At 42.9% G+C, this 23,309-nt stretch overlaps 2 long non-coding RNA genes across 2 annotated transcripts; one reads left to right on the forward strand and one right to left on the reverse strand.

Annotated features, from left to right (window-relative positions):
• Window positions 1-1,189: 1,189 nt before the first annotated feature.
• Window positions 1,190-1,489, reverse strand: LOC120732025. The gene is made up of 2 exons (XR_005695484.1): window positions 1,393-1,489; window positions 1,190-1,298 (listed from the first exon to the last, which is right to left on the reverse strand). It is a non-coding gene; the product is annotated as an uncharacterized LOC120732025 (long non-coding RNA).
• A 12,043-nt stretch (window positions 1,490-13,532) lies between these two features.
• Window positions 13,533-14,102, forward strand: LOC120732026. Its single transcript, XR_005695485.1, has 2 exons — window positions 13,533-13,900; window positions 13,994-14,102. It is a non-coding gene; the product is annotated as an uncharacterized LOC120732026 (long non-coding RNA).
• The last annotated feature ends 9,207 nt before the right edge of the window (window positions 14,103-23,309 follow it).

Raw genomic sequence — 23,309 nt, forward strand, 5'->3', positions numbered from 1 at the left:
GATGACAATGATGCATTCAGCAGAGATAAGATACAAGGACCAATAACATGTAAAGCTTCCTTAAAGAAACGAGAAGGAAGAATATCATGCGGGGAACCAGAGATTTTGAGATGATCAATTATATCTTTTAAAGCAGAATAAGACACTGCTCAACCTGTTGAAAGACAGTCAAGCATTCAAAAGCTGGAACTGGGTCTAAAACTGATGATGGATGAGATGGATGAGAAGCCCTTAGAGCTGAGATTTTATCAGAGAAATACTTTAAGAATTTATCACAAAGAGCAGGGGAAGCATCCCTATAAGTGGTAGTGCGAGGGTTTATCACAGAATTAAAAGTATTAAAAAGTGCTCGGGGGTTGTGGCTATTAGTCATAATAATGCTAGACAAAAGGCAGATTTGGCAGCTTTAACAGACTTTTGATACTTAGACAATTATGGAGGATGTCCAGAGAGACGTGGAGTTTGTCTTTCCTCCATCTTCTTTCAGCACGACGACATTCACGCCTAAGGGTAATTTTTTGATGCACACTGCTGTTTTTTTTTTTCTGCAGTATTATAAAAAATTGCTGTATCTCAAAAATAAAAACTATGAAGACAAAACTAAATTTATTGTTGTTATAACTATTTTTGCAACTTTTTTGTTATTTAAAATTTTGAGGGATAAACCTCTTAAATTTCTCTAAGTAGAAATATATGTAAAAAATATATATATGAGTCAGGCACTCATAAAACATGGCACGCAAGGTACCCACAGCTGTTTTATCCCCATACAGTTCTTTAAGTTGAAGAAAGATCTTATCTGGCGTATATCCCGCTCCACTTGCTCCAAAATAAGAATTTCACATCGTGGTTCTCCTCCTAATGCACTCAGTACAAAATCACACTGCTGTTCTATCAACCACTTTTGAGCACAGAGCATTGCACTAATTTGGCTTTCCCAATCTTCATAATTCGTGTTAAGCCCACAAAATTTTGGTACCCAGGGCACACCAATAAGAATGGTGACACCATATTAATGGTTTCAGATACCTCCTCCACCATATTGATCAGTCTTAGGCAGGTGGGTTTGTATACTGTCACAAATTCTGTCGACAACGCCAAATGTTACGTAAGGCCCAAAATGGCCTCCGTACAAGAAAGTAGTAGCTCTAATATTGACCAGTAACGAACCACCACATGCACACTGTAATGGGTTACACAAGATTTATTTGTTCTTTTTCCGGGTAAAACTACTGGCTGAAGACACAACTCTGGCCAGGAATCCAAGGCCCAAAGCCACCGCGGTCAGGGTTGTTAGCCTGGTTACAAACAGGGGGAAAGGTGGTCACTTGGAAGAACAAGCAGCCAAAACGTATCAATCCTGCATCTTCCTCAAAAAGGCTTGCCACCCACCTTTTCAGGCCTGACTTCGTTCGAGGCTGGGTCTCCACATCACATCCTGGGAGCTGGAACTTCCCCAAAACTGGTCCAGTTTCCTTGTCAGGGCACAGAGAGTCTCCAGTCCAGTGTTTGTTTTCCAGCCTTCCAGCACATCCACTCACATCCCAATAGAATGAGTCCTCCCTCCAAACATCCTCAGTTTATTTTAAAAGCAAAACCAGGCCAGGTTAAAAATCTTTTCCGTTAAAATGTGCACACTTCATCCTGGATCTTCGAGGCTTCCCTGCTACACCAGTGTCCTACTAAAAAAACAACGACAACCCCTACTTCCTGTTTCTTCTCCCCTTTATAGAGAAGGGCTCCAATCCTCCCCAATCAGCTGCTCCCTGTATTCAACTCCAAATAGCTGGCAGCTGGACTAGAGTAGAATCTCCACATCATCAACAAAACAATAAAAAGTTGTCACAAAACCAGAGCTACAGCAGAAGCAAGAAGTCTTCCTTCAAAGTGCCTCGCTTATTTATTTTTTTTGGAGACGTGAAATTCCAAGACGTACTCGGGTGTGGCTCACATCAAACACAAAGAAACACCAAAGCATGCAATTAATACAAAACAAAATCTAAAGTAATGCCAACCCAAAAGCTTAGTGGGGGATTCTCTCCATCCTTTTCCACCATGCTATACTCTGTAACATCAGCGCCCGAGAAGCGCCCGATAAGACATTGCGAACCCTTCCTGGCCATCCGGTGAAACTGCTGGGAAGACAACGTTGGAGAAACGTGAACATTTTATTTGTACTGCATAATCTGCAGATTCTGACAGAAATCTGCAACTATCCTTTGAAGCACCGCTCCTCTAAACAGCAATAAAGATAATTATTAGGTATCCACATTATTATGTAAATAACAAAATAACTTAAAGCAAAAATTGGGAAACGTGAAGTCCGAAGTCTTTATATTAAGGGCCATCAGTCAAACAATATTGTTTGCTCTGGGTCTAAACAGAGCGCGTTGTGTGTGACATCTTCTTTTGTGCATGCGGGCCGCTTTGAGCGTTCACACTAGAGAGCGTTTGCTGTCGCATTTTATTTGTAGTGTGAACGAACAGACAAAAAAAAATCGGATTTGATCAAAAAATCGGAATTGAGCATTAGTGTGACCGAGCCTTAGATCAGTGTGCCCAAAAGAAGACAGTCTGACATCCCTTGGAGAGTTTCCACACAAGTTGTTGAAATGCTCCTTTTCACTAGTGTGGGTGATGTAGGTGTCGGTACAGAAAGATAGAAAATGTAAAATCATCCTGCGGTCTTACAAATCGCAGGATGTGTTTTTTGATATTTTTCATGGATAAATACTGTTTGTTGAGGCGAGGGATTATCTGGCTTGTTATCAGAGTGCAATTCAAGAGCTGTGATTCATGATTGCATGGGGGTGGATGAGTTCATGTGGCATGAGTTGAATTAATATGCACATCTGTCAAGGCCCCATTAATGCTTAATAATGGCTATAAAGGTCAAGTAACATAATGTGTGATTATATTCAGATTATCCTTTCCATGGAAAGCCTTGTTTATTTAAGCAAGAAAATACCAAATCATCTTCTGCCTATATGACAGCAGCATGGCTGTAGTAAACAGGTCTGGCGATTAAACTGACCTGCCTGCAGTCCAGACCTGCCTCCTATTGAGAACATTTGGTGCATTATGAAATAAAAAATCCTGCAAAGGAAATTTCAGCCTGAGATCCAGGAACATGTGAGTCCGAGAGAGCATTTAGTTTTCAAAACTTCAATTTAAGCGTATTTTGTTAACATTTTACACAAAGTCCCATCTTTCTGACACAGCTTCTTTCTCTTATATTTAATATAACCAAACTACGGACTGACGAGCGACTGTTCATACGTGTTGTTGTTAGCAACAACGATGGTAAAACCATGGTGTGGCTCCGTAGTCCGCTTGTTTGTTTTGCACATAAACTTTTTGCAATAAAGCTCAAGATCCTGTTGAGACTTTTCAAAATAAACTGAATCCTGTGAAAGAGTATGAAGTAGTGATGTTCTTTTTATAGAACCGGCTCTTTCGGCTTGACCAATTCTGTTTACATTATACATGCTTCATTAGAAGACATAGCATACATTTTCACTGCTCTGCTGATGACACCCAGCTCTATCTGTCCATGAAGCCAGATAACACACACCAATTAGTTAAACTGCAGGAATGTCTTAAAGACATAAAGACCTGGATGGCCGCTAACTTTCTGCTTCTTAATTCAGATAAAACTGAGGTTATTGTACTCGGCCCTGAAAATCTTAGAAATATGGTATCTAACCAGATTCTTACTCTGGATGGCATTACCTTGGCCTCCAGTAACGCTGTGAGGAACCTTGGAGTCATTTTTGACCAGGACATGTCCTTCAACGCACATATTAAACAATCAGGATGTCCTAAAAACTCCCGGAAAAGCCTTCAGTTAATCCAAAATACTGCAGCAAGAGTACTGACAGGGACTAGAAAGAGAGAGCATATTTCTCCAGTATTGGCTTCCCTTCATTGGCTCCCCGTTAAATCCAGAATTGAATTCAAAATCCTGCTCCTCAATACAAGGTCTTAAATAATCGGGCCCCATCTTATCTTAATGACCTTGTAGTACCATATCACCCTATTAGAGCACTTCGCTCTCGCTCTGCAGGCCTACTTGTTGTTCCTAGAGTATTTAAAAGTAGAATGGAAGGGAGAGCCTTCAGTTTTCAGGCCCCTCTTCTGTGGAACCAGCTTCCAGTTTGGATTCGGGAGACAGACACTATTTCTACTTTCAAGATTAGGCTTAAAACTTTACTTTTTGCTAAAGCATATAGTTAGGGCTGGACCACGTAACCCTGAATCCTCCCTTAGTTGTGCTGCATTAGATGTAGGCTTGCAGGGGTATTCCCATGATGCATTGAGTTTTTCCTTTCTAGTCACCTTTCTCACTCAGTATGTGTTATAGACCTCTCTGCATTGAATCTATCTGTTATTAATCTCTGTCTCTCTTCCACAGCATGTCTTTATCCTGTTTTTCTCTCACCCCAACCGGTCGCAGCAGATGGCCGCCCCTCTCTGAGCCTGGTTCTGCCGGAGGTTTCTTCCTGTTAAAAGGGAGTTTTTCCTTCCCACTGTTGCCAAAGTGCTTGCTCATAGGGGGTCATATCATTGTTGGGTTTTTCTCTCTGTATCTACTGTACAATATAAAGCGCCTTGAGGCGACTGCTGTTGTGATTTGGCGCTATTAAAAATTGAATTGAATTTACTCACTCTTTCGGCTCCCAACCGGCTCTTCAGGTTGTTTTGTTGCTTTAATTAATTTATTATCAACAAAAAATAAAATAATACACAGGAATTACTAATGTAAAAAAAACCTGTGGTTTTATTTATTATATATGTATATGTGTATATATATGTGTGTATTATATGTAGTATGTGATATATATGTGTGTACTATATGTATATGTGCTATATATATGTGTGTGTAATCTTGTATATGTGTCATCTATATGTGTGTATATATGTCTCTTGTGTCTATATGTATATGTGTTGTCTATATGTATTCTGTTGTGTAATATGTATATATCCTGTGTGTGTAATATATATGTACTGTGTGTATATCTACATGTTATCTGTATAATATACGTGTATATGTATGTATATGTGTATGTCTATGTGTGTGTATATGTGTATATGTATATGTGTGTGTGTTATGTGTATTGTATATATATATATATATATGTGTTTTTATTAGGGGTGCAACGATACACAAAATTCACGGTTCGGTTCGATACTTTGGTGTCACGGTTTGATATTTTTTCGATACAAAAAAAATGTTCTGCTTTTTTAATTTGTCATTTATTAAAATTATAAATATATATTTTAACTCAAACGTACAGTTTTTAAATTTATCGAGAGAAATCGAGAAATCACTCATCTTTGGAAAAGAGAGTTATTACAGAGTAATGGCTCTTTCCAAAATAAAAGCTATACTATACGCTTCTTCTGGGCTATATTCTCAGCAGCATATTAAACATATCAGGTCCCCATAAGGAGAATCCTGTGCTAACGGCTGTCTAAATGACTCGGGTAAAGTTTGTAGCATGCGTGCTTGTTGTTCCATCAAAGACAGACGAGGGGCACGCAGGGAAACACAGGGAGCAAGGCGCGGGTGGGAATGAGGCACGGGCGCCAAGGACATGGCGGGGAGGTCCGGAGTGGGGGTGGAGAGAGAGAGACATCGTACGGCCACAGGGAGGAGTGCGAGAAAGCCACAGACCGCCAACACCAACAAAAAAAAGAGCCAGGAGGGCCACTGCAGTTTCCATGATCACTGTTGAAGTGAGCACCAGCACCACTGCATATATAGAGCTTTGACCAAGTCCCTCCTACTCTTTGTGTATGTGTGTCATCTACCCCATTCCTTCATAGTTTATGTCACAATAAAGCAGTTGTTTCTCAGTCAACTGAAAATGGCTTTGAATGTTTCTTACTGGAAAGTCCCATGGAATCTTTGAGCCAAGGCCTTATCTGGCAGCCATCTGCCAGAGCTGGGCTGGGGTGGATGAGCGAAATGAGTTGCTAAAAGAATAAAACACAAGGAAAGCCGATGGATAAAAACAGAACAAAAACACTGATACTGAACAGTGAAAATAAAAAAAAAATATTGATATGAATTATTTTTCTCTAAAAGTGTGTGGTCAAGGCCTGTGCTGAAGAAATTCCTTATCAGTAAACCTTTTAGTTCTTGTGGTAAGATGAAAAGGGAGGGGGTGAAGCAGTGGGGTGAGGGCATGGTGTAAGAGGAGGTTGATGAAAACAGCTGGAACCCATTATCCTAATTATGCTTGGGCTGAGCAGATCAGAGCAGGTCAGAGCAGCTGAAAACTGTGACAATGCCAACATTGCACTGGGTAAAAGGTTAAATAAAGAACAATTGTAAGCAACACATACTATAGCCATGTCTGGTCCTTCTACAGTTCTACTTTTGAAAAATCTAGGAAAGACAGTTGCAATAAACCAAGGCAGACCCGATGACATTTCTACACCTTTCAGTATCTTTATTCAACACTTTTCTCACAGTTGCTGTACACACAAACAGTTGCCCCGCCACAACAATTAGGTCTGTACTTTTTTTTTTTTTTTTCTTCTTTCTTTTGGCCTTTCTCGTTTGGTACTTTAGCGATCAGAATTATTGTCTGAAGGCCAAGAAAGATGCCCAAGGGATTTATTTTACCAAGTGGATCATTACAGTTTTGCCGTATTGGTCCATTTGATTGACCTTTATTTTATTGTAAGTTATTTCAGAGAGGACAGACATGACTGGGGGACAGTGAGAGAAGACATTTAAAAAGCCACTGGATCACCTGTTGAAATAAACGAAAAAAAGCAAAAGAAAACAAGCAAAAGCGACACAGAGGAACAAAATATGGGGACCACAGCAATAACCTAGATAACTGTAAGTAACAGTAAATACTAAATATTGAATGTTATTGTGCAGCACGCAACACCGACAGCGCATAGGCCTGTACTTTAAGAATAAAGTGCTTTAATAGTTCGCGATAACACAGCTCTGGTAGCTTGGTGGAAAGAACTAAACACCATGCACTTTCTATACAAATACACACCAACTTGGAATAATCCAGACATCACTTTTAAATTAATGGAAAGTGTGATAAAAAGGACCCACTTGAAACAAATATCTGTACTTTTTACTCCTAACACTTTCAAAACATGCTTGTTATTTTAGGTTTAATGCATTACTGAATGCTTTTGTCAAAACCTTTGAACAACTGAAAACATACCCAGAGTAGCTGAGCAGCCGGAATTTATATCAAACAAAAATGGGACAACATTCCTCTCCCAGAAGTCCAGCAGCTGGACATCAGTTCCCAGACATTTATTAACTGTTAAAAGATACTACACCGTGGTAAATATGACCCTGTTCCAGGGTCCATTATTTCTGCCATCAGATTCAATTATATATTATTAAAGTGGCACATTTTCTCAGTTTGTAAACGTTTGATGTTTTTTATGTTCTACTGTTAAGAAAAAATGCATTTATGAGATTTGAAAATCATTGCAGTTTGTTCTTATTTACAATTTACCCAGTATCCCAATGTCTTCTGCTGAACCACCTCTGGATACACCAGTGGCTTCAGTAGTATGTGATAACTGTCTTACACAATACTGTAGAGGAATCTTTGCCCACTCTTTCTTGCAGACTTATTTTAATTCAGCCACACTGTAAAGTTTTAAAGCATTAGCAATCTCCTTAGGGTTATATGAAAACATTTAAATCCGTCTGAACTTCAAAACCTTAATTTTCTCTCTTTTTTTGATGAGCCTTGCTGGTGTGTTTCAAATCATTGTCCTGATGTATAACTGAGCTTGAATTTCAGGGTACAAATTGATGGACGGATATTTTCTTTCAGGATTTTCTGTTAGAGAACAGAATTCATGGTTCCATCAGTTACAGGGAGTTGGCCAGGTCATTGTGAATTATCATATTACAATCTTGGGCATCTTGTTCAACAAGTAACTGTAGGTTTGTTTTGTTCTTTTTTTTTTTAGACGGTTTTTGTACACCAGAAACCTTTTTTGTTCCTACATAGTTTTATGTCACACAATTGTTTGTTTTTTATTGTTATTTAAAGCAGTTGTTTCTAAGTCACAGTATATTGAAAGCTTTTAGTGTTCTAAAATGAACTCCAGAGAACATGCCTGTACAGTAAGACTTAATCTTAAAAGTCTTACTGTACAGGCAGGTTCTGTACACCCAAAACATAGGCCCCATCAGGTAGAATTCTTGTCATCCTCATATCAAAAACCAGAAAAAAACAGTGTGTTTACATGAGAACAGTCACATGAGTGTGCATTTCTAGAAAGTTCCAGGAACTTTTTGAGCCCCCAACAGTCGAACCTTATATGGCAAAGCCTCTGCGAGTGGCATCATCTGCCAGACCTGGGCTTGGGTGGGTGAGGGGAACGAGTTTAGTTGAACGACTTTCAATGCCTAGGTTGCCCAGGTCCTTAAGCAGCAAAGCAGGCCCAGATCATCACACTACCAGCAGTGTTTCCAGCAAGGTGTAGCGTACCTGGAGTTAAGTGTTTTAACCAACGCATAAAACAATACATTTTTAGACATAAGTTGTAATGGCCGCCATTTTCATTATATTTATTACACGGGGAAAAGCCTGTTCCAGCGAGTCTAAGGTTTATTTTTTAGCTTGTGACGGCTCCTTTCTGCTGGTCATCCGTAAAAGTGTTTACGGATGTCTCTTTGAAGTGAACACACGAGCTGTGTTTTTTTTTAGTTTTTTTTCCCCCTCTTTCTCTCACCCTCTCTCTTGCACTTTCTTTCACTTCACTCCGCATGCGAGCCTTGTGTTTGTGCTGGGCAGAGGGGGGAGGGGTGGTAGTTACACTGGCAGTAGCACAGGAACAGAGCCGGAGGGAAAGAGAGAGAAAGAGAGCCAGGGACAACAACAAGAGACAACATTGTCACATTAGAAAGGTATAGTAATCATCCACAACTATTTTCAGTTGCAGATGATAAAGGATTCAGAAAATTTATTCATGCAGGCCCGTATGACAGAGCAATATGCATCTTCTTTTTGTTTTGCATATTTTAATTTATATTTAATTGTGTTGTGGTTTGCAGTGTTTTGTGTTGTTTCACTTGAAATTTGTTTTAAAGGAAAAAGCTGAAAATTTAAATAGTGAAAATGTAAGTAGTTGGTTTTTGTATTTTATCATTTATTCATTTTATGTGGAGTGAATAAATAAAAGTATATTTAGGGTGGCCCCTAGAGACAAATCACATACAAACTCCAAAGCAAAGGTTTTATTTATATATGTTTATATATATTAATATATATAAAAACTAGGGGTGCAACGATACTTGTATTGATATTGAACCGTTCGATACAGTGCTTTCGGTTCGGTACGCATATGTATCGAACAATACAAAATTTTTAATTTATTTTATCAACTTTTCATCTGACGATGCTGTCTGTGTTGAGCGCTCAGTGGATCTGCACTCGACTGCAGGGCAAGCTAGCAAGACAGAAGTTAAGCTCTCCTTGCAACATCGCAAATTGAACATCCCCCACCCTCATTCAGATCTGGCCTTTGGAACTATTTTGGTTTTCATGTGACGTATGACCCTGAAGGTAAGCGCGTCATGGACAAAAGTAAAACAGTATGTCGGATGTGCCACGCAATGCTCAATTACATAGCGGGAACTAGTGCGTTAGCGCAGTTTGCTCGTTAACATGTTGACGCTGTCCAGCCCCACACACGGGGCGATCCGCGGTAACTCGTTAACGGAGATTTGCCGTGTTGTGGCGTTAACGTCATTTCAGATTAACGCTGACAGCACTAGTGGGAACACAATGAATATGACTGCACATTTACGCCGACATCATCCTAGTGCAAAGACAAGTGGAAGCAGACAAAAACAACAAGCACGCATGCTACAAACTTTACCCGAGTCATTTAGACAGCCGTTAGCACAGGATTCTCCTTATGGGGACCTGATATGTTTAATATGCTGCTGAGAATATAGCCCAGAAGAAGCGTATAGTATAGCTTTTATTTTGGAAAGAGCCATTACTCTGTAATAAACTCTCTTTTCCAAAGATGAGTGATTTCTCGATTTCTCGATAAATTTAAAAACTGTACGTTTGAGTTAAAATATATATTTATAATTTTAATAAATGACAAATTAAAAAAGCATGAACATTTTTTTTGTATCGAAAAAATATCAAACCGTGACACCAAAGTATCGAACCGAACCGTGAATTTTGTGTATCGTTGCACCCCTAATAAAAACACATATATATATATATATATACATATACACATATACACACACACATATACATATACACATATACACACACATATACATACACATATACATACATATACACGTATATATATACATATACATGTATATATACACACATACATATATATATACACACACATATATACATATATACACACATATACATATATACACACATATACATATATACACATATACATATATACACACATATATATACACATATACATATATATAAATAAAACCACAGGTTTTTTTTACATTAGTAATTCCTTTTGTGTATTATTTTATATTTTTGTTGATAATAAATTAATTAAAGCAACAAAACAACCTGAAGAGCCGGTTGGGAGCCGAAAGAGTGAGTAAATTCAATTCAATTTTATTTATATAGCGCCAAATCACAACAGCAGTCGCCTCAAGGCGCTTTATATTGTACAGTAGATACAGAGAAAAACCCAACAATGATATGACCCCCTATGAGCAAGCACTTTGGCAACAGTGGGAAGGAAAAACTCCCTTTTAACAGGAAGAAACCTCCGGCAGAACCAGGCTCAGAGAGGGGCGGCCATCTGCTGCGACCGGTTGGGGTGAGAGAAAAACAGGATAAAGACATGCTGTGGAAGAGAGACAGAGATTAATAACAGATATGATTCAATGCAGAGAGGTCTATTAACACATACTGAGTGAGAAAGGTGACTAGAAAGGAAAAACTCAATGCATCATGGGAATACCCCTGCAAGCCTACATCTAATGCAGCACAACTAAGGGAGGATTCAGGGTTACGTGGTCCAGCCCTAACTATATGCTTTAGCAAAAAGTAAAGTTTTAAGCCTAATCTTGAAAGTAGAAATAGTGTCTGTCTCCCGAATCCAAACTGGAAGCTGGTTCCACAGAAGAGGGGCCTGAAAACTGAAGGCTCTCCCTTCCATTCTACTTTTAAATACTCTAGGAACAACAAGTAGGCCTGCAGAGCGAGAGCGAAGTGCTCTAATAGGGTGATATGGTACTACAAGGTCATTAAGATAAGATGGGGCCCGATTATTTAAGACCTTGTATTTGAGGAGCAGGATTTTGAATTCAATTCTGGATTTAACGGGGAGCCAATGAAGGGAAGCCAATACTGGAGAAATATGCTCTCTCTTTCTAGTCCCTGTCAGTACTCTTGCTGCAGTATTTTGGATTAACTGAAGGCTTTTCCGGGAGTTTTTAGGACATCCTGATTGTTTAATATGTGCGTTGAAGGACATGTCCTGGTCAAAAATGACTCCAAGGTTCCTCACAGCGTTACTGGAGGCCAAGGTAATGCCATCCAGAGTAAGAATCTGGTTAGATACCATATTTCTAAGATTTTCAGGGCCGAGTACAATAACCTCAGTTTTATCTGAATTAAGAAGCAGAAAGTTAGCGGCCATCCAGGTCTTTATGTCTTTAAGACATTCCTGCAGTTTAACTAATTGGTGTGTGTTATCTGGCTTCATGGACAGATAGAGCTGGGTGTCATCAGCATAGCAGTGAAAATGTATGCTATGTCTTCTAATGAAGCATGTATAATGTAAACAGAATTGGTCAAGCCGAAAGAGCCGGTTCTATAAAAAGAACATCACTACTTCATACTCTTTCACAGGATTCAGTTTATTTTGAAAAGTCTCAACAGGATCTTGAGCTTTATTGCAAAAAGTTTATGTGCAAAACAAACAAGCGGACTACGGAGCCACACCATGGTTTTACCATCGTTGTTGCTAACAACAACACGTATGAACAGTCGCTCGTCAGTCCGTAGTTTGGTTATATTAAATATAAGAGAAAGAAGCTGTGTCAGAAAGATGGGACTTTGTGTAAAATGTTAACAAAATATACGCTTAAATTGAAGTTTTGAAAACTAAATGCTCTCTCGGACTCACATGTTCCTGGATCTCAGGCTGAAATTTCCTTTGCAGGATTTTTTATTTCATAATGCACCAAATGTTCTCAATAGGAGGCAGGTCTGGACTGCAGGCAGGTCAGTTTAATCGCCAGACCTGTTTACTACAGCCATGCTGCTGTCATATAGGCAGAAGATGATTTGGTATTTTCTTGCTTAAATAAACAAGGCTTTCCATGGAAAGGATATAATCTGAATATAATCACACATTATGTTACTTGACCTTTATAGCCATTATTAAGCATTAATGGGGCCTTGACAGATGTGCATATTAATTCAACTCATGCCACATGAACTCATCCACCCCCATGCAATCATGAATCACAGCTCTTGAATTGCACTCTGATAACAAGCCAGATAATCCCTCGCCTCAACAAACAGTATTTATCCATGAAAAATATCAAAAAACACATCCTGCGATTTGTAAGACCGCAGGATGATTTTACATTTTCTATCTTTCTGTACCGACACCTACATCACCCACACTAGTGAAAAGGAGCATTTCAACACTTGTGTGGAAACTCTCCAAGGGATGTCAGACATGTCTTCTTTTGGGCACACTGATCTAAGGCTACGGTCACACTAATGCTCAATTCCGATTTTTTGATCAAATCCGATTTTTTTTTGTCTGTTCGTTCACACTACAAATAAAATGCGACAGCAAACGCTCTCTAGTGTGAACGCTCAAAGCGGCCCGCATGCACAAAAGAAGATGTCACACACAACGCGCTCTGTTTAGACCCAGAGCAAACAATATTGTTTGACTGATGGCCCTTAATATAAAGACTTCGGACTTCACGTTTCCCAATTTTTGCTTTAAGTTATTTTGTTATTTACATAATAATGTGGATAACCTAATAATTATCTTTATTGCTGTTTTAGAGGAGCGGTGCTTCAAAGGATAGTTGCAGATTTCTGTCAGAATCTGCAGATTATGCAGTACAAATAAAATGTTCACGTTTCTCCAACGTTGTCTTCCCAGCAGTTTCACCGGATGGCCAGGAAGGGTTCGCAATGTCTTATCGGGCGCTTCTCGGGCGCTGATGTTACAGAGTATAGCATGGTGGAAAAGGATGGAGAGAATCCCCCACTAAGCTTTTGGGTTGGCATTACTTTAGATTTTGTTTTGTATTAATTGCATGCTTTGGTGTTTCTTTGTGTTTGATGTGAGCCACACCCGAGTACGTCTTGGAATTTCACGTCTCCAAAAAAAATAAATAAGCGAGGCACTTTGAAGGAAGACTTCTTGCTTCTGCTGTAGCTCTGGTTTTGTGACAACTTTTTATTGTTTTGTTGATGATGTGGAGATTCTACTCTAGTCCAGCTGCCAGCTATTTGGAGTTGAATACAGGGAGCAGCTGATTGGGGAGGATTGGAGCCCTTCTCTATAAAGGGGAGAAGAAACAGGAAGTAGGGGTTGTCGTTGTTTTTTTTAGTAGGACACTGGTGTAGCAGGGAAGCCTCGAAGATCCAGGATGAAGTGTGCACATTTTAACGGAAAAGATTTTTAACCTGGCCTGGTTTTGCTTTTAAAATAAACTGAGGATGTTGGAGGGAGGACTCATTCTTATTGGGATGTGAGTGGATGTGCTGGAAGGCTGGAAAACAAACACTGGACTGGAGACTCTCTGTGCCCCTGACAAGGAAACTGGACCAGTTTTGGGGAAGTTCCAGCTCCCAGGATGTGATGTGGAGACCCAGCCTCGAACGAAGTCAGGCCTGAAAAGGTGGGTGGCAAGCCTTTTTGAGGAAGATGCAGGATTGATACGTTTTGGCTGCTTGTTCTTCCAAGTGACCACCTTTCCCCTGTTTGTAACCAGGCTAACAACCCTGACCGCGGTGGCTTTGGGCCTTGGATTCCTGGCCAGAGTTGTGTCTTCAGCCAGTAGTTTTACCCGGAAAAAGAACAAATAAATCTTGTGTAACCCATTACAGTGTGCATGTGGTGGTTCGTTACTGGTCAATATTAGAGCTACTACTTTCTTGTACGGAGGCCATTTTGGGCCTTACGTAACATTTGGCGTTGTCGACAGAATTTGTGACCAGTATACAAACCCACCTGCCTAAGACTGATCAATATGGTGGATGAGGTATCTGAAACCATTAATATGGTGTCACCATTCTTTATTGGTGTGCCCTGGGTACCAAAATTTTGTGGGCTTAACACGAATTATGAAGATTGGGAAAGCCAAATTAGTGCAATGCTCTGTGCTCAAAAGTGGTTGATAGAACAGCAGTGTGATTTTGTACTGAGTGCATTAGGAGGAGAACCACAACATGAAATTCTTATTTTGGAGCAAGTGGAGCGGGATACGCCAGATAAGATCTTTCTTCAATTTAAAGAACTGTACGGGGACAAAACAGCTGTGGGTACCTTGCGTGCCATGTTTTATGAGTGCCGACTCATATATATATTTTTTACATATATTTCTACTTAGAGAAATTTAAGAGGTTTATCCCTCAAAATTTTAAATACAAAAAAGTTGCAAAAAATAGTTTATAACAACAATAAATTTAGTTTGTCTTCATAGTTTTATTTTTGAGATACAGCAATTTTTATATACTGCAGAAAAAAAAAACAGCATGTGCATCAAAAATGTACCCTTAGGCGTGAATGTCGTCGTGCTGAAAGAAGATGGAGGAAAGACAAACTCCACGTCTCTCTGGACATCCTCCATAATTGTCTAAGTATCAAAAGTCTGTTAAAGCTGCCAAATCTGCCTTTTTGTCTAGCATTATTATGACTAATAGCCACAACCCCCGAGCACTTTTTAATACTTTTAATTCTGTGATAAACCCTCGCACTACCACTTATAGGGATGCTTCCCCTGCTCTTTGTGATAAATTCTTAAAGTATTTCTCTGATAAAATCTCAGCTCTAAGGGCTTCTCATCCATCTCATCCATCATCAGTTTTAGACCCAGTTCCAGCTTTTGAATGCTTGACTGTCTTTCAACAGTTTGAGCCAGTGTCTTATTCTGCTTTAAAAGATATAATTGATCATCTCAAAATCTCTGGTTCCCCGCATGATATTCTTCCTTCCCGTTTCTTTAAGGAAGCTTTACATGTTATTGGTCCTTGTATCTTATCTCTGCTGAATGCATCATTGTCATCAGGTTGTGTACCGTCTGTCTTTAAGCATGCTGTTGTGCAACCTATTATGAAAAAGAACAATCTTGACCTAATTGGTCTTACCAACTACAGGCCGATCTCCAAACTCCCTTTTATTTCCAAAATATTGGAAAAGGTAGTTCTAAAACAACTACAGGCCTTTTTAGATGCAAATGGTATTAATGAAAAGTTTCAGTCTGGTTTTAAACCTCGCCACAGCACAGAGACAGCCTTACTTAGAGTTTTTAATGATCTTCTTTTAACTGTTGACTCTGGATATTCTTTGGTCTTAGTTTTACTTGACTTGTCTGCTGCTTTTGACACGGTTAACCACAACATTCTTCTATCAAGACTGGAACATGTTGTTGGTCTCAAAGGTAAGGTATTATCTTGGTTTAAATCCTATCTCTCAGAGAGGTCGTTCTCTGTTGCTTTGGGGCAACACTCCTCGGCTTCTGCCCCTATTTATTGTGGTGTGCCTCAAGGGTCCGTGCTCGGTCCTGCTCTTTTCTCTTTGTACATGTTGCCCTTGGGATTAATTTTTAGTAAATACAACATCTCCTTTCACTGTTATGCCGATGATATCCAGATTTATTTACCTTTGAAATCCGATGTGACTGCTTCTTTGCAACCTCTGTTCAACTGTTTGCATGAAGTTAAAATTTGGTTATCACATAATTTTCTTACATTGAACAAGAATAAGACCGAAATCATAGTCTTTGGTAGTCACACTCTGCTAGACCAGTTAGCTGATGCCCTAGGCCCTCTCGCTAGCCATCTTTCGTCCACTGTAAGAAACCTCGGAGTGTTCCTGGATGGCTCTTTTAAACTCGAGAAACAGGTGTCCACTGTGGTAAAAAAACAGCTTTTACCAGTTGCGTCAGATTTCCAAAGCAAAGCCGTTCCTTCCTTTAAAGGACCTTGAAAAGCTTATCCACACATTTATTACATCCAGATTGGACTACTGTAACTCCCTCTACTCGGGCCTCCAACACTCCTCTCTTTGCCGGCTCCAGTTAATTCAAAATGCAGCTGCGCGTCTTTTAACAGGTACGAGAATTCATGAACACATAACTCCAATTTTAGCCAAATTACATTGGCTCCCTGTTAAATATCGTATAGATTTTAAAATTCTTTTGTTCACTTTTAATATTTTGAATAATTTAGCGCCCAGTTATCTTTCTGATTTACTCCATTCATACAATCCCAACAGAGCACTTAGATCATCCAACCACAGGCTCCTAGCACAACCTAGGACTCGAATGAAGTCGAGAGGCGACCGGGCCTTTGCATCCGTGGCACCCAGACTCTGGAATAACCTCCCCGTTCATATTCGCACTGCCGAGTCTATCCAGTCTTTTAAATTACGTCTTAAAACTTATTTTTTTACTTTGGCTTTTGATTCTGTCTAGTTGGCTGTTTTAGCTTGTTGCGTTGTTACCTATTGTTTGTTGTCCTCTTTTATTGTTTGTTTTAACTGTCTCATGTTTTTATTGACTGAAGCACTATGGTCAACACTGTTGTTTTAACATGTGCTATATAAATAAATTTTGATTGATTGATTGATTGATCAAAATAAACTATTTAAAGCAGTGCAATTTGAGTTCTAAGCATCACAGAAACTATTCAGAAATGCATAAAGTCAAACATGACTGTTGGAAAGGCTGTCAGCTGTGTGGGGGGGCCCCCTTGTGGCGAGAGAGCACAGTTGCACTATTGAGCACATGTTCCAGTGATCAGAGTTGGAGCTAGCACATAGCAAGAGCCGCCTGGCAGACTGACTCTGCAGGGGATGTCTACACACGGTGTGAGTTGTGTGCGTCGCTAAAGAACTGTGACTAGACGCGGAGCCATGCCTGAAAAGGACAGTTTTAGTCTTTTATGCCAATTAGACATTTAGTGGATGTAGAAGTGCAATGTGTATCGACCTGTTCGCTATGTGGCTAGTTCATGCTACTAATGCTACCTGTTATGCTACATACCTGCTAGCTGTAAGCTAAACGATTTGGTGTTTGTGATATATTGTTGTTGGGTGTATTGGCAATCAATGTCATGTACTGTAAGGGTTTGGGAGTAGTGTATGAAACTCGTGCATGTAGATGTTCATATAGGAATTCCCATTTGTAGTTCTGGTTAGATTCGAAGAACGCTAATGCATCATAATTCATGACTTAGATGTTTATTACATTCAGTATTCTGTATATGTTCTGTTCACAGACCACACACACCCACACCCCTCACCACTCTGTAAGCCTGCGGTTGCATTACTGTGTTGCTGTACTGTGCTGTTAAGCTGAGGAATCACAGTAAAGACGGTATAACCTTTATCTGTGCGTCCTGTGTGTTCTGACCGACACCCCAAGGTGAACACCACTGCTATTCAGCCAACGCCTATACAGTCCTGGGTTCAACCCAAATTAACATTGGTCCTTCAAGCCGGAGGGTGCTTTCCTTGGATCCTAAAGATGCAGCCTAGTTTCTTCTCCAGTAAAGATGTCTCAGATTTAACTCGCCCAAGGCGCCAAGTACAACCTCCTCCCTACCTTGCAGACTATGAGGTGAGCTTGGTGGGCCACCAACGAGACATGACACCCTACCGTCACTCGTACACAGCACAGTATGCACCCGGGCTAGAAGAGCGAAAGCAGTACGTGCCATCGGCAGTGTCTGTACAGACCTCCCGCTCGTCTAGCCCAACAAGTCAGCCTGGATGGGAACACACCGTGGATGAATGGACCGCTTCCTCGAATGATCTGCAGGATATGCGGCAGCATGTGCCCAGTAGGGATGGCCTGAACCATCAGCCTCCTTCTCCTTTCCATCGACCATGGGAAATGTCTGCAGTTTCGGGTTCGCAGTATGGTATGAATGGCAGACCTCAGCCTTACGCCCAAACACGTGAACCAGACAGAGGTGGTTACCTGTCAGAGCAATGGGACCAGAGATCACCCCCAACACATGTACCCCCTCTGTCTTCCTCCCAACGTATGCAGCCCATCAGTGTCCCCACGATTAGTTCCCATACACATAGAATAGATGCACGAACGAGTCCATGGCCGCAGTATGACAATAGGCAGGACATCCATGCTCAACAAGAATACCAAAGGCCATACTTTCGCCCACCATCAGCTCAGAGTATTCCACCCAAGGATACTACAATGATTGATACATTGGATAGGATGATGGGTGAACTACAGCTGTTAAAGGAGCAGACACTGACAGCTAGTCGGCCAACCCCGCCATTCCCCAACAGTGCACCTTCCTTTCGGTTTGAACATCCACCTATCATTCCGCAACATTTGAAGCCTCCTTGGCAGGAGCAGTTTTCTGCTAGTGCTTATCCCAGTTTCCAGAGTCAAGCCCCCACCAACATCTGGAGCCAGCAGCCCGTCGCCGAGGTATCAAGACCTATCACAACATCATCGCAATATAAACCTCATCCATCCCCAGCCTACCAGCCACCACATGTAATGGCACAAGAGAAAACATACAGGGGTCCAACTCCAAGTATTCCTGATCTCATTAAGAGGGACCCAAGCGAGTTTGCCTGGTTAAAGATCGCACTTGACAATCTACTGCCACCGGATGGGACAGAGCTTTTCAAGTTTCAGATACTGATGGATCATTTGAAACTAGATGAAGCCCGTCTCATAGCTGATGCATATCTCAATTCTCGATCCCCCTATACGGACACCATGGCAGCCCTATCGGAGAAGTTTGGTCAGCCCCACCAGTTAGCCCTCAGGAAGATTGCCGGTGTTATGGATGCACCGGACATTCGTCGCGGGGATGTGGAGGCTTTTGAAAGATTCGCACTGCAGATTCGGGCTCTCGTTGGTATGCTGAAGACCCTTGGTCCGGATGGCGAAGTGGAACTGAACTGTGGCTCTCACGTGGCACGGCTCCTCAGTAAGCTGCCAGCTGAAATGAGGTCTGAGTTCCGGAGACACATGTGTCGCCATCCAGGGGTAGTATACAACCTAACAGACTTTTCAGACTGGTTACAGCTGGAAACATGGTGCCAAGATAGCAGTACCCAGCTTGGGGCTACAGGGCAGAAGGAGAGGGTCATCCAGAAACCAGAGCGCCTGAGAGAGGCGAAGTCAGTAAAGCGCATGGCCACTATCCTGCATGGCTCAGAGAATCTGCCGACGAAGCAGCCTGTCGAGTCGGTGAGCAGCAAACCAGCTGTCCATAGCAAGAAGAAAGGCCCGCTGAAAGCTTACTGCCCCTACTGTGATACGGAGGACCATTATCTGAGTCAGTGCCCCATATTCCAGTCGTTTGATAAGGCTCAAATCATAGACTGGATTAAGACAAACCAGCGTTGTTGGCGATGTGGCAGATCACATCAAGCAGCACAGTGCAATCTGAAGAAAGCTTGCAGCCTATGTCAAGGCAAACACCTTCAGATCCTGCATGAGGTCAACGCCAAGAGTGTGAAGGAAGGTACTTGCCTGGTGAGCTCTGCAACTGAAATACTCCACCTAGATAAACCTTCAGATTCTACCCGTGTTCTGCTTAAAGTGATTAGAGTTCTCCTGAGAAATGGTGACAAAACTCTGGACACTTATGCCATCCTGAATGATGGCTCTGACCGCACCATGCTGCTCTCCTCTGCAGCTCAGCAACTGGGCCTAACAGGCACACCTGAAGACCTCGCCCTGAGAACTATCCGTCAGGATATCCAAACGTTACATGGGGCCTGCGTTTCATTCACACTGTCCCCTATCATGCAGCCCCAGATATCCTTCCACATAGCTAATGCCTTCACTGCCCAGCGGCTTGGCTTAGCTCAGCATTCATATCCAGTTACCATGCTCAAGAGAAGGTACCGACATCTGACGGACTTGCCCCTACAAACCTTCAGCAGAGTTTCACCCTTGTTGCTAATTGGGGCTGATCACCCACATCTCATAAACCCTATAGAGCCTGTGCGCTTTGGATCACTAGGAGGGCCAGCTGCGATGCGAACCCGACTAGGATGGACTCTGCAAGGGCCTGCAAAGTCGCTTGAGTCACAGTTAGAGTCTCAACAGTGTCTGTATACCTCCTGCAGCCCCCTATCTGTTGAACTCCAGAGGAATGTGGAGAAGCTGTGGCAAGTGGATGTTCTACCATATAAGAGTGAAAAGGAGGTGACAAGGTCGAAGGAGGATCATGAAGCCCTTCAGATATTGGAGGCCAGAACAAGGCGCGTGGATGTTAAGGGAGTGCGGTATGCCACACCCTTATTGAGGAGGAAGGATGCACCACTTTTTCAGGCCACCCAAGAGGCGACACTGCCCAGCCTGAGGAGTATGGAGAGACGTCTGAGCAAAGACCCTGTTAGGGCTGCTGCATATATGGACGAGATTGAAAGGTTGGTGACCTCTGGGTTTGTAGCCAAACTGCAACCGGAGGTTGCCTCTCAGAGCCAAGAGAGTTGGTACATACCTCATCACATGGTCCAGCACAATGGCAAGAATAGAGTGGTCTTTAATTGCTCTTTTCGACACAAGGGACTTAACCTGAACGAGTCCCTATTGCCTGGCCCTGTCCTGAGCCCTTCTCTGGTTGGAGTGCTCCTGCGCTTCAGAGAACACAGCATTGCCATCAGTGGTGACATAAAAGGGATGTTTCACCAGGTGTGCCTACTCCCGGAAGACAAACCGCTCCTGAGGTTTCTTTGGCGCAATATGAATCGGGATGAGCCCCCTCACAGCTATGAATGGCAAGTCCTTCCCTTTGGGACAACATGTAGTCCCTGCTGTGCCTCCTTTGCGCTACAGCGGCATGTCCTCCTGCATAGTGAACCAGGAGAGGAGGTGAGGTTCTCCATCGAACGGTGCTTCTATGTGGACAACTGTCTACAGAGTGTTTCATCGATTGAAGAAGCCCAGCAGTTGGTCAAGAAACTACGGCAGCTTCTGGCTTCCGGGGGCTTTGAAATTCGGCAGTGGGCTAGTAATAGGCCAGAAGTGATTAGTCATCTGCCATCCGAGGCACGGTCAGACAAACTGGAACTCTGGCTGTCACAGGACCGACAAGAAGCGCATGAATCAACCCTGGGACTGAACTGGAACTGTGAGACGGACACTCTCAGCCTCAAGCACCGACCCATTGACTATGGAGAGCCCACTATGAGGAACATATATCGAACACCACTGCTATTCAGCCAACGCCTATACAGTCCTGGGTTCAACCCAAATTAACATGACGTTAAATAAAGACTTACTCTGGATGGCATTACCTTGGTCTCCAGTAATGCTGTGAGTCTTTTTTGACCAGGACATGTCCTTCAACGCACATATTAAACAAATATGTAGAACTGCTTTCTTCCATTTGTGCAACATCTCTAAAGTTAGAAATATCCTGTCTCAGAGTGACGCTGGAAAACTAGTTCATGCATTTATTACTTCCAGGCTGGACTACTGTAATTCATTATTATCAGGATGTCCTCCCGGAAAAGCCTTCAGTTAATCCAAAATGCTGCAGCAAGAGTACTGACAGGGACTAGAAAGAGAGAGCATATTTCTCCTGTTCTTCCCAGGGGCTAATTGTCACGGTCCGGGGCAGCGGCCGTGTGGAGAGTGGAAGGAGGACCCAAAACGCAGCACTTATTCAGGTGTGAGGGTGATTTATTGATAATATCAAACACAAAGTGGAGATGGCAAACAGAACTAAGGACGAACTAAACTGGGATAAACTACACAGAGGAGTGGCAAACCTGAACATGAAGGGAGAACAGCTGGGAGAACAGCGGGGAGAGCACGCAGAGGATTACACCAGGTATGAACACAGACGACGCGACGAGGAGCAGAGGAAAACACACACTATAAGTACACAGAGAGACACTGGGAAATCACACACAGGTGGGAGACACAGCTGGACCTGGTTAACCTGACGAGACAGGGGAACACTGACACCAGGGACCAATAGAGGGAGCACAAACCCAAAACCCAGTATCTAAAATCCCAAAACACAAACCATCCCAAAACAGCCATGAATAATAACAATAAAGAACACAAACATAAAGTCACTGAGTCATGGCCGCAGGACCATGACAGTACCCCCCCCTCAAGGGCTGGCCCCTGACAGCCACAAAAACACACCACCAGACCCGGGCGGGCGGCAGGGGGGCCAGGACGGAGGGACCGGGCCACGACCAAAACGAAGGCCCCAGAGTCCCAAACAAATGTCCACAAAAAAAAAAACTCACAGGGGAGCAGAGTCCAAAACACAGTTCAGGCGGCCGGCCAGGGGCCCGATAACACAGGAGGCCAGGATGGGACAGTTCAGGAGGCCGGCCACGAAGAAGGCCGTGGAGGCGCACAAAAGGTTCAGGAGGCCGGCCGTGCGGAAGGCAACGGCGGCCACTCAGGCGAAGAGGGTCCGGGGGCCGGCCGTGCGGAATGCAACGGCGGCCGCTCAGGCAACGGCGGTCCGGGGGCCGGCCGTGCGGAAGGCAACGGCGGCCAGTCAGGCGACGGCGGTCCGGGGGCCGGCCGTGCGGAAGGCAACGGCGGCCAGTCAGGCGACAGCGCCCGGCCAGTAGCATAGCCAGCGGTCTAGAAAACGGCCGTTTAGCTCCAGACCCAAACGAGGCTGGGCCAGGCGAGGCTGAAGGCACGGAAGCTGGGGCCGCAGCGGGCGAAGATGCTGAAGACGCTGCTGCAGGCGATGGTGCGGATGCTGAAGACGCTGCTGCAGGCGAAGGTGCGGATGCTGAAGGTGCGGATGCTGACACGAAGGCTGGACCAGGCGAGGATGCAGACACGAAGGCTGGACCAGGCGAGGATGAAGCTGGACCAGAATCAGGCGAGGATGAAGCCGGGCCAGGCGATGATGAAGCTGTAGCTGAAGCCGGGCCGGGCGAGGATGAGGACGAAGCCGGGCCAGGCGTGGATGAAGCCGGGCCGGGCGTGGATGAAGCCGGGCCAGGCGAGGATGAAGCCGGGCCAGGCGAGGATGAAGCCGGGCCAGGCGATGATGAAGCTGTAGCTGAAGCCGGGCCCGGCGAGGACGAAGCCGGGCCAGGCGTGG

The sequence above is a fragment of the Simochromis diagramma genome, unplaced genomic scaffold (genome assembly GCF_900408965.1).
Source record: "Simochromis diagramma unplaced genomic scaffold, fSimDia1.1 OVJJ01000452.1, whole genome shotgun sequence".
NCBI classification, from domain to species: domain Eukaryota; kingdom Metazoa; phylum Chordata; class Actinopteri; order Cichliformes; family Cichlidae; genus Simochromis; species Simochromis diagramma.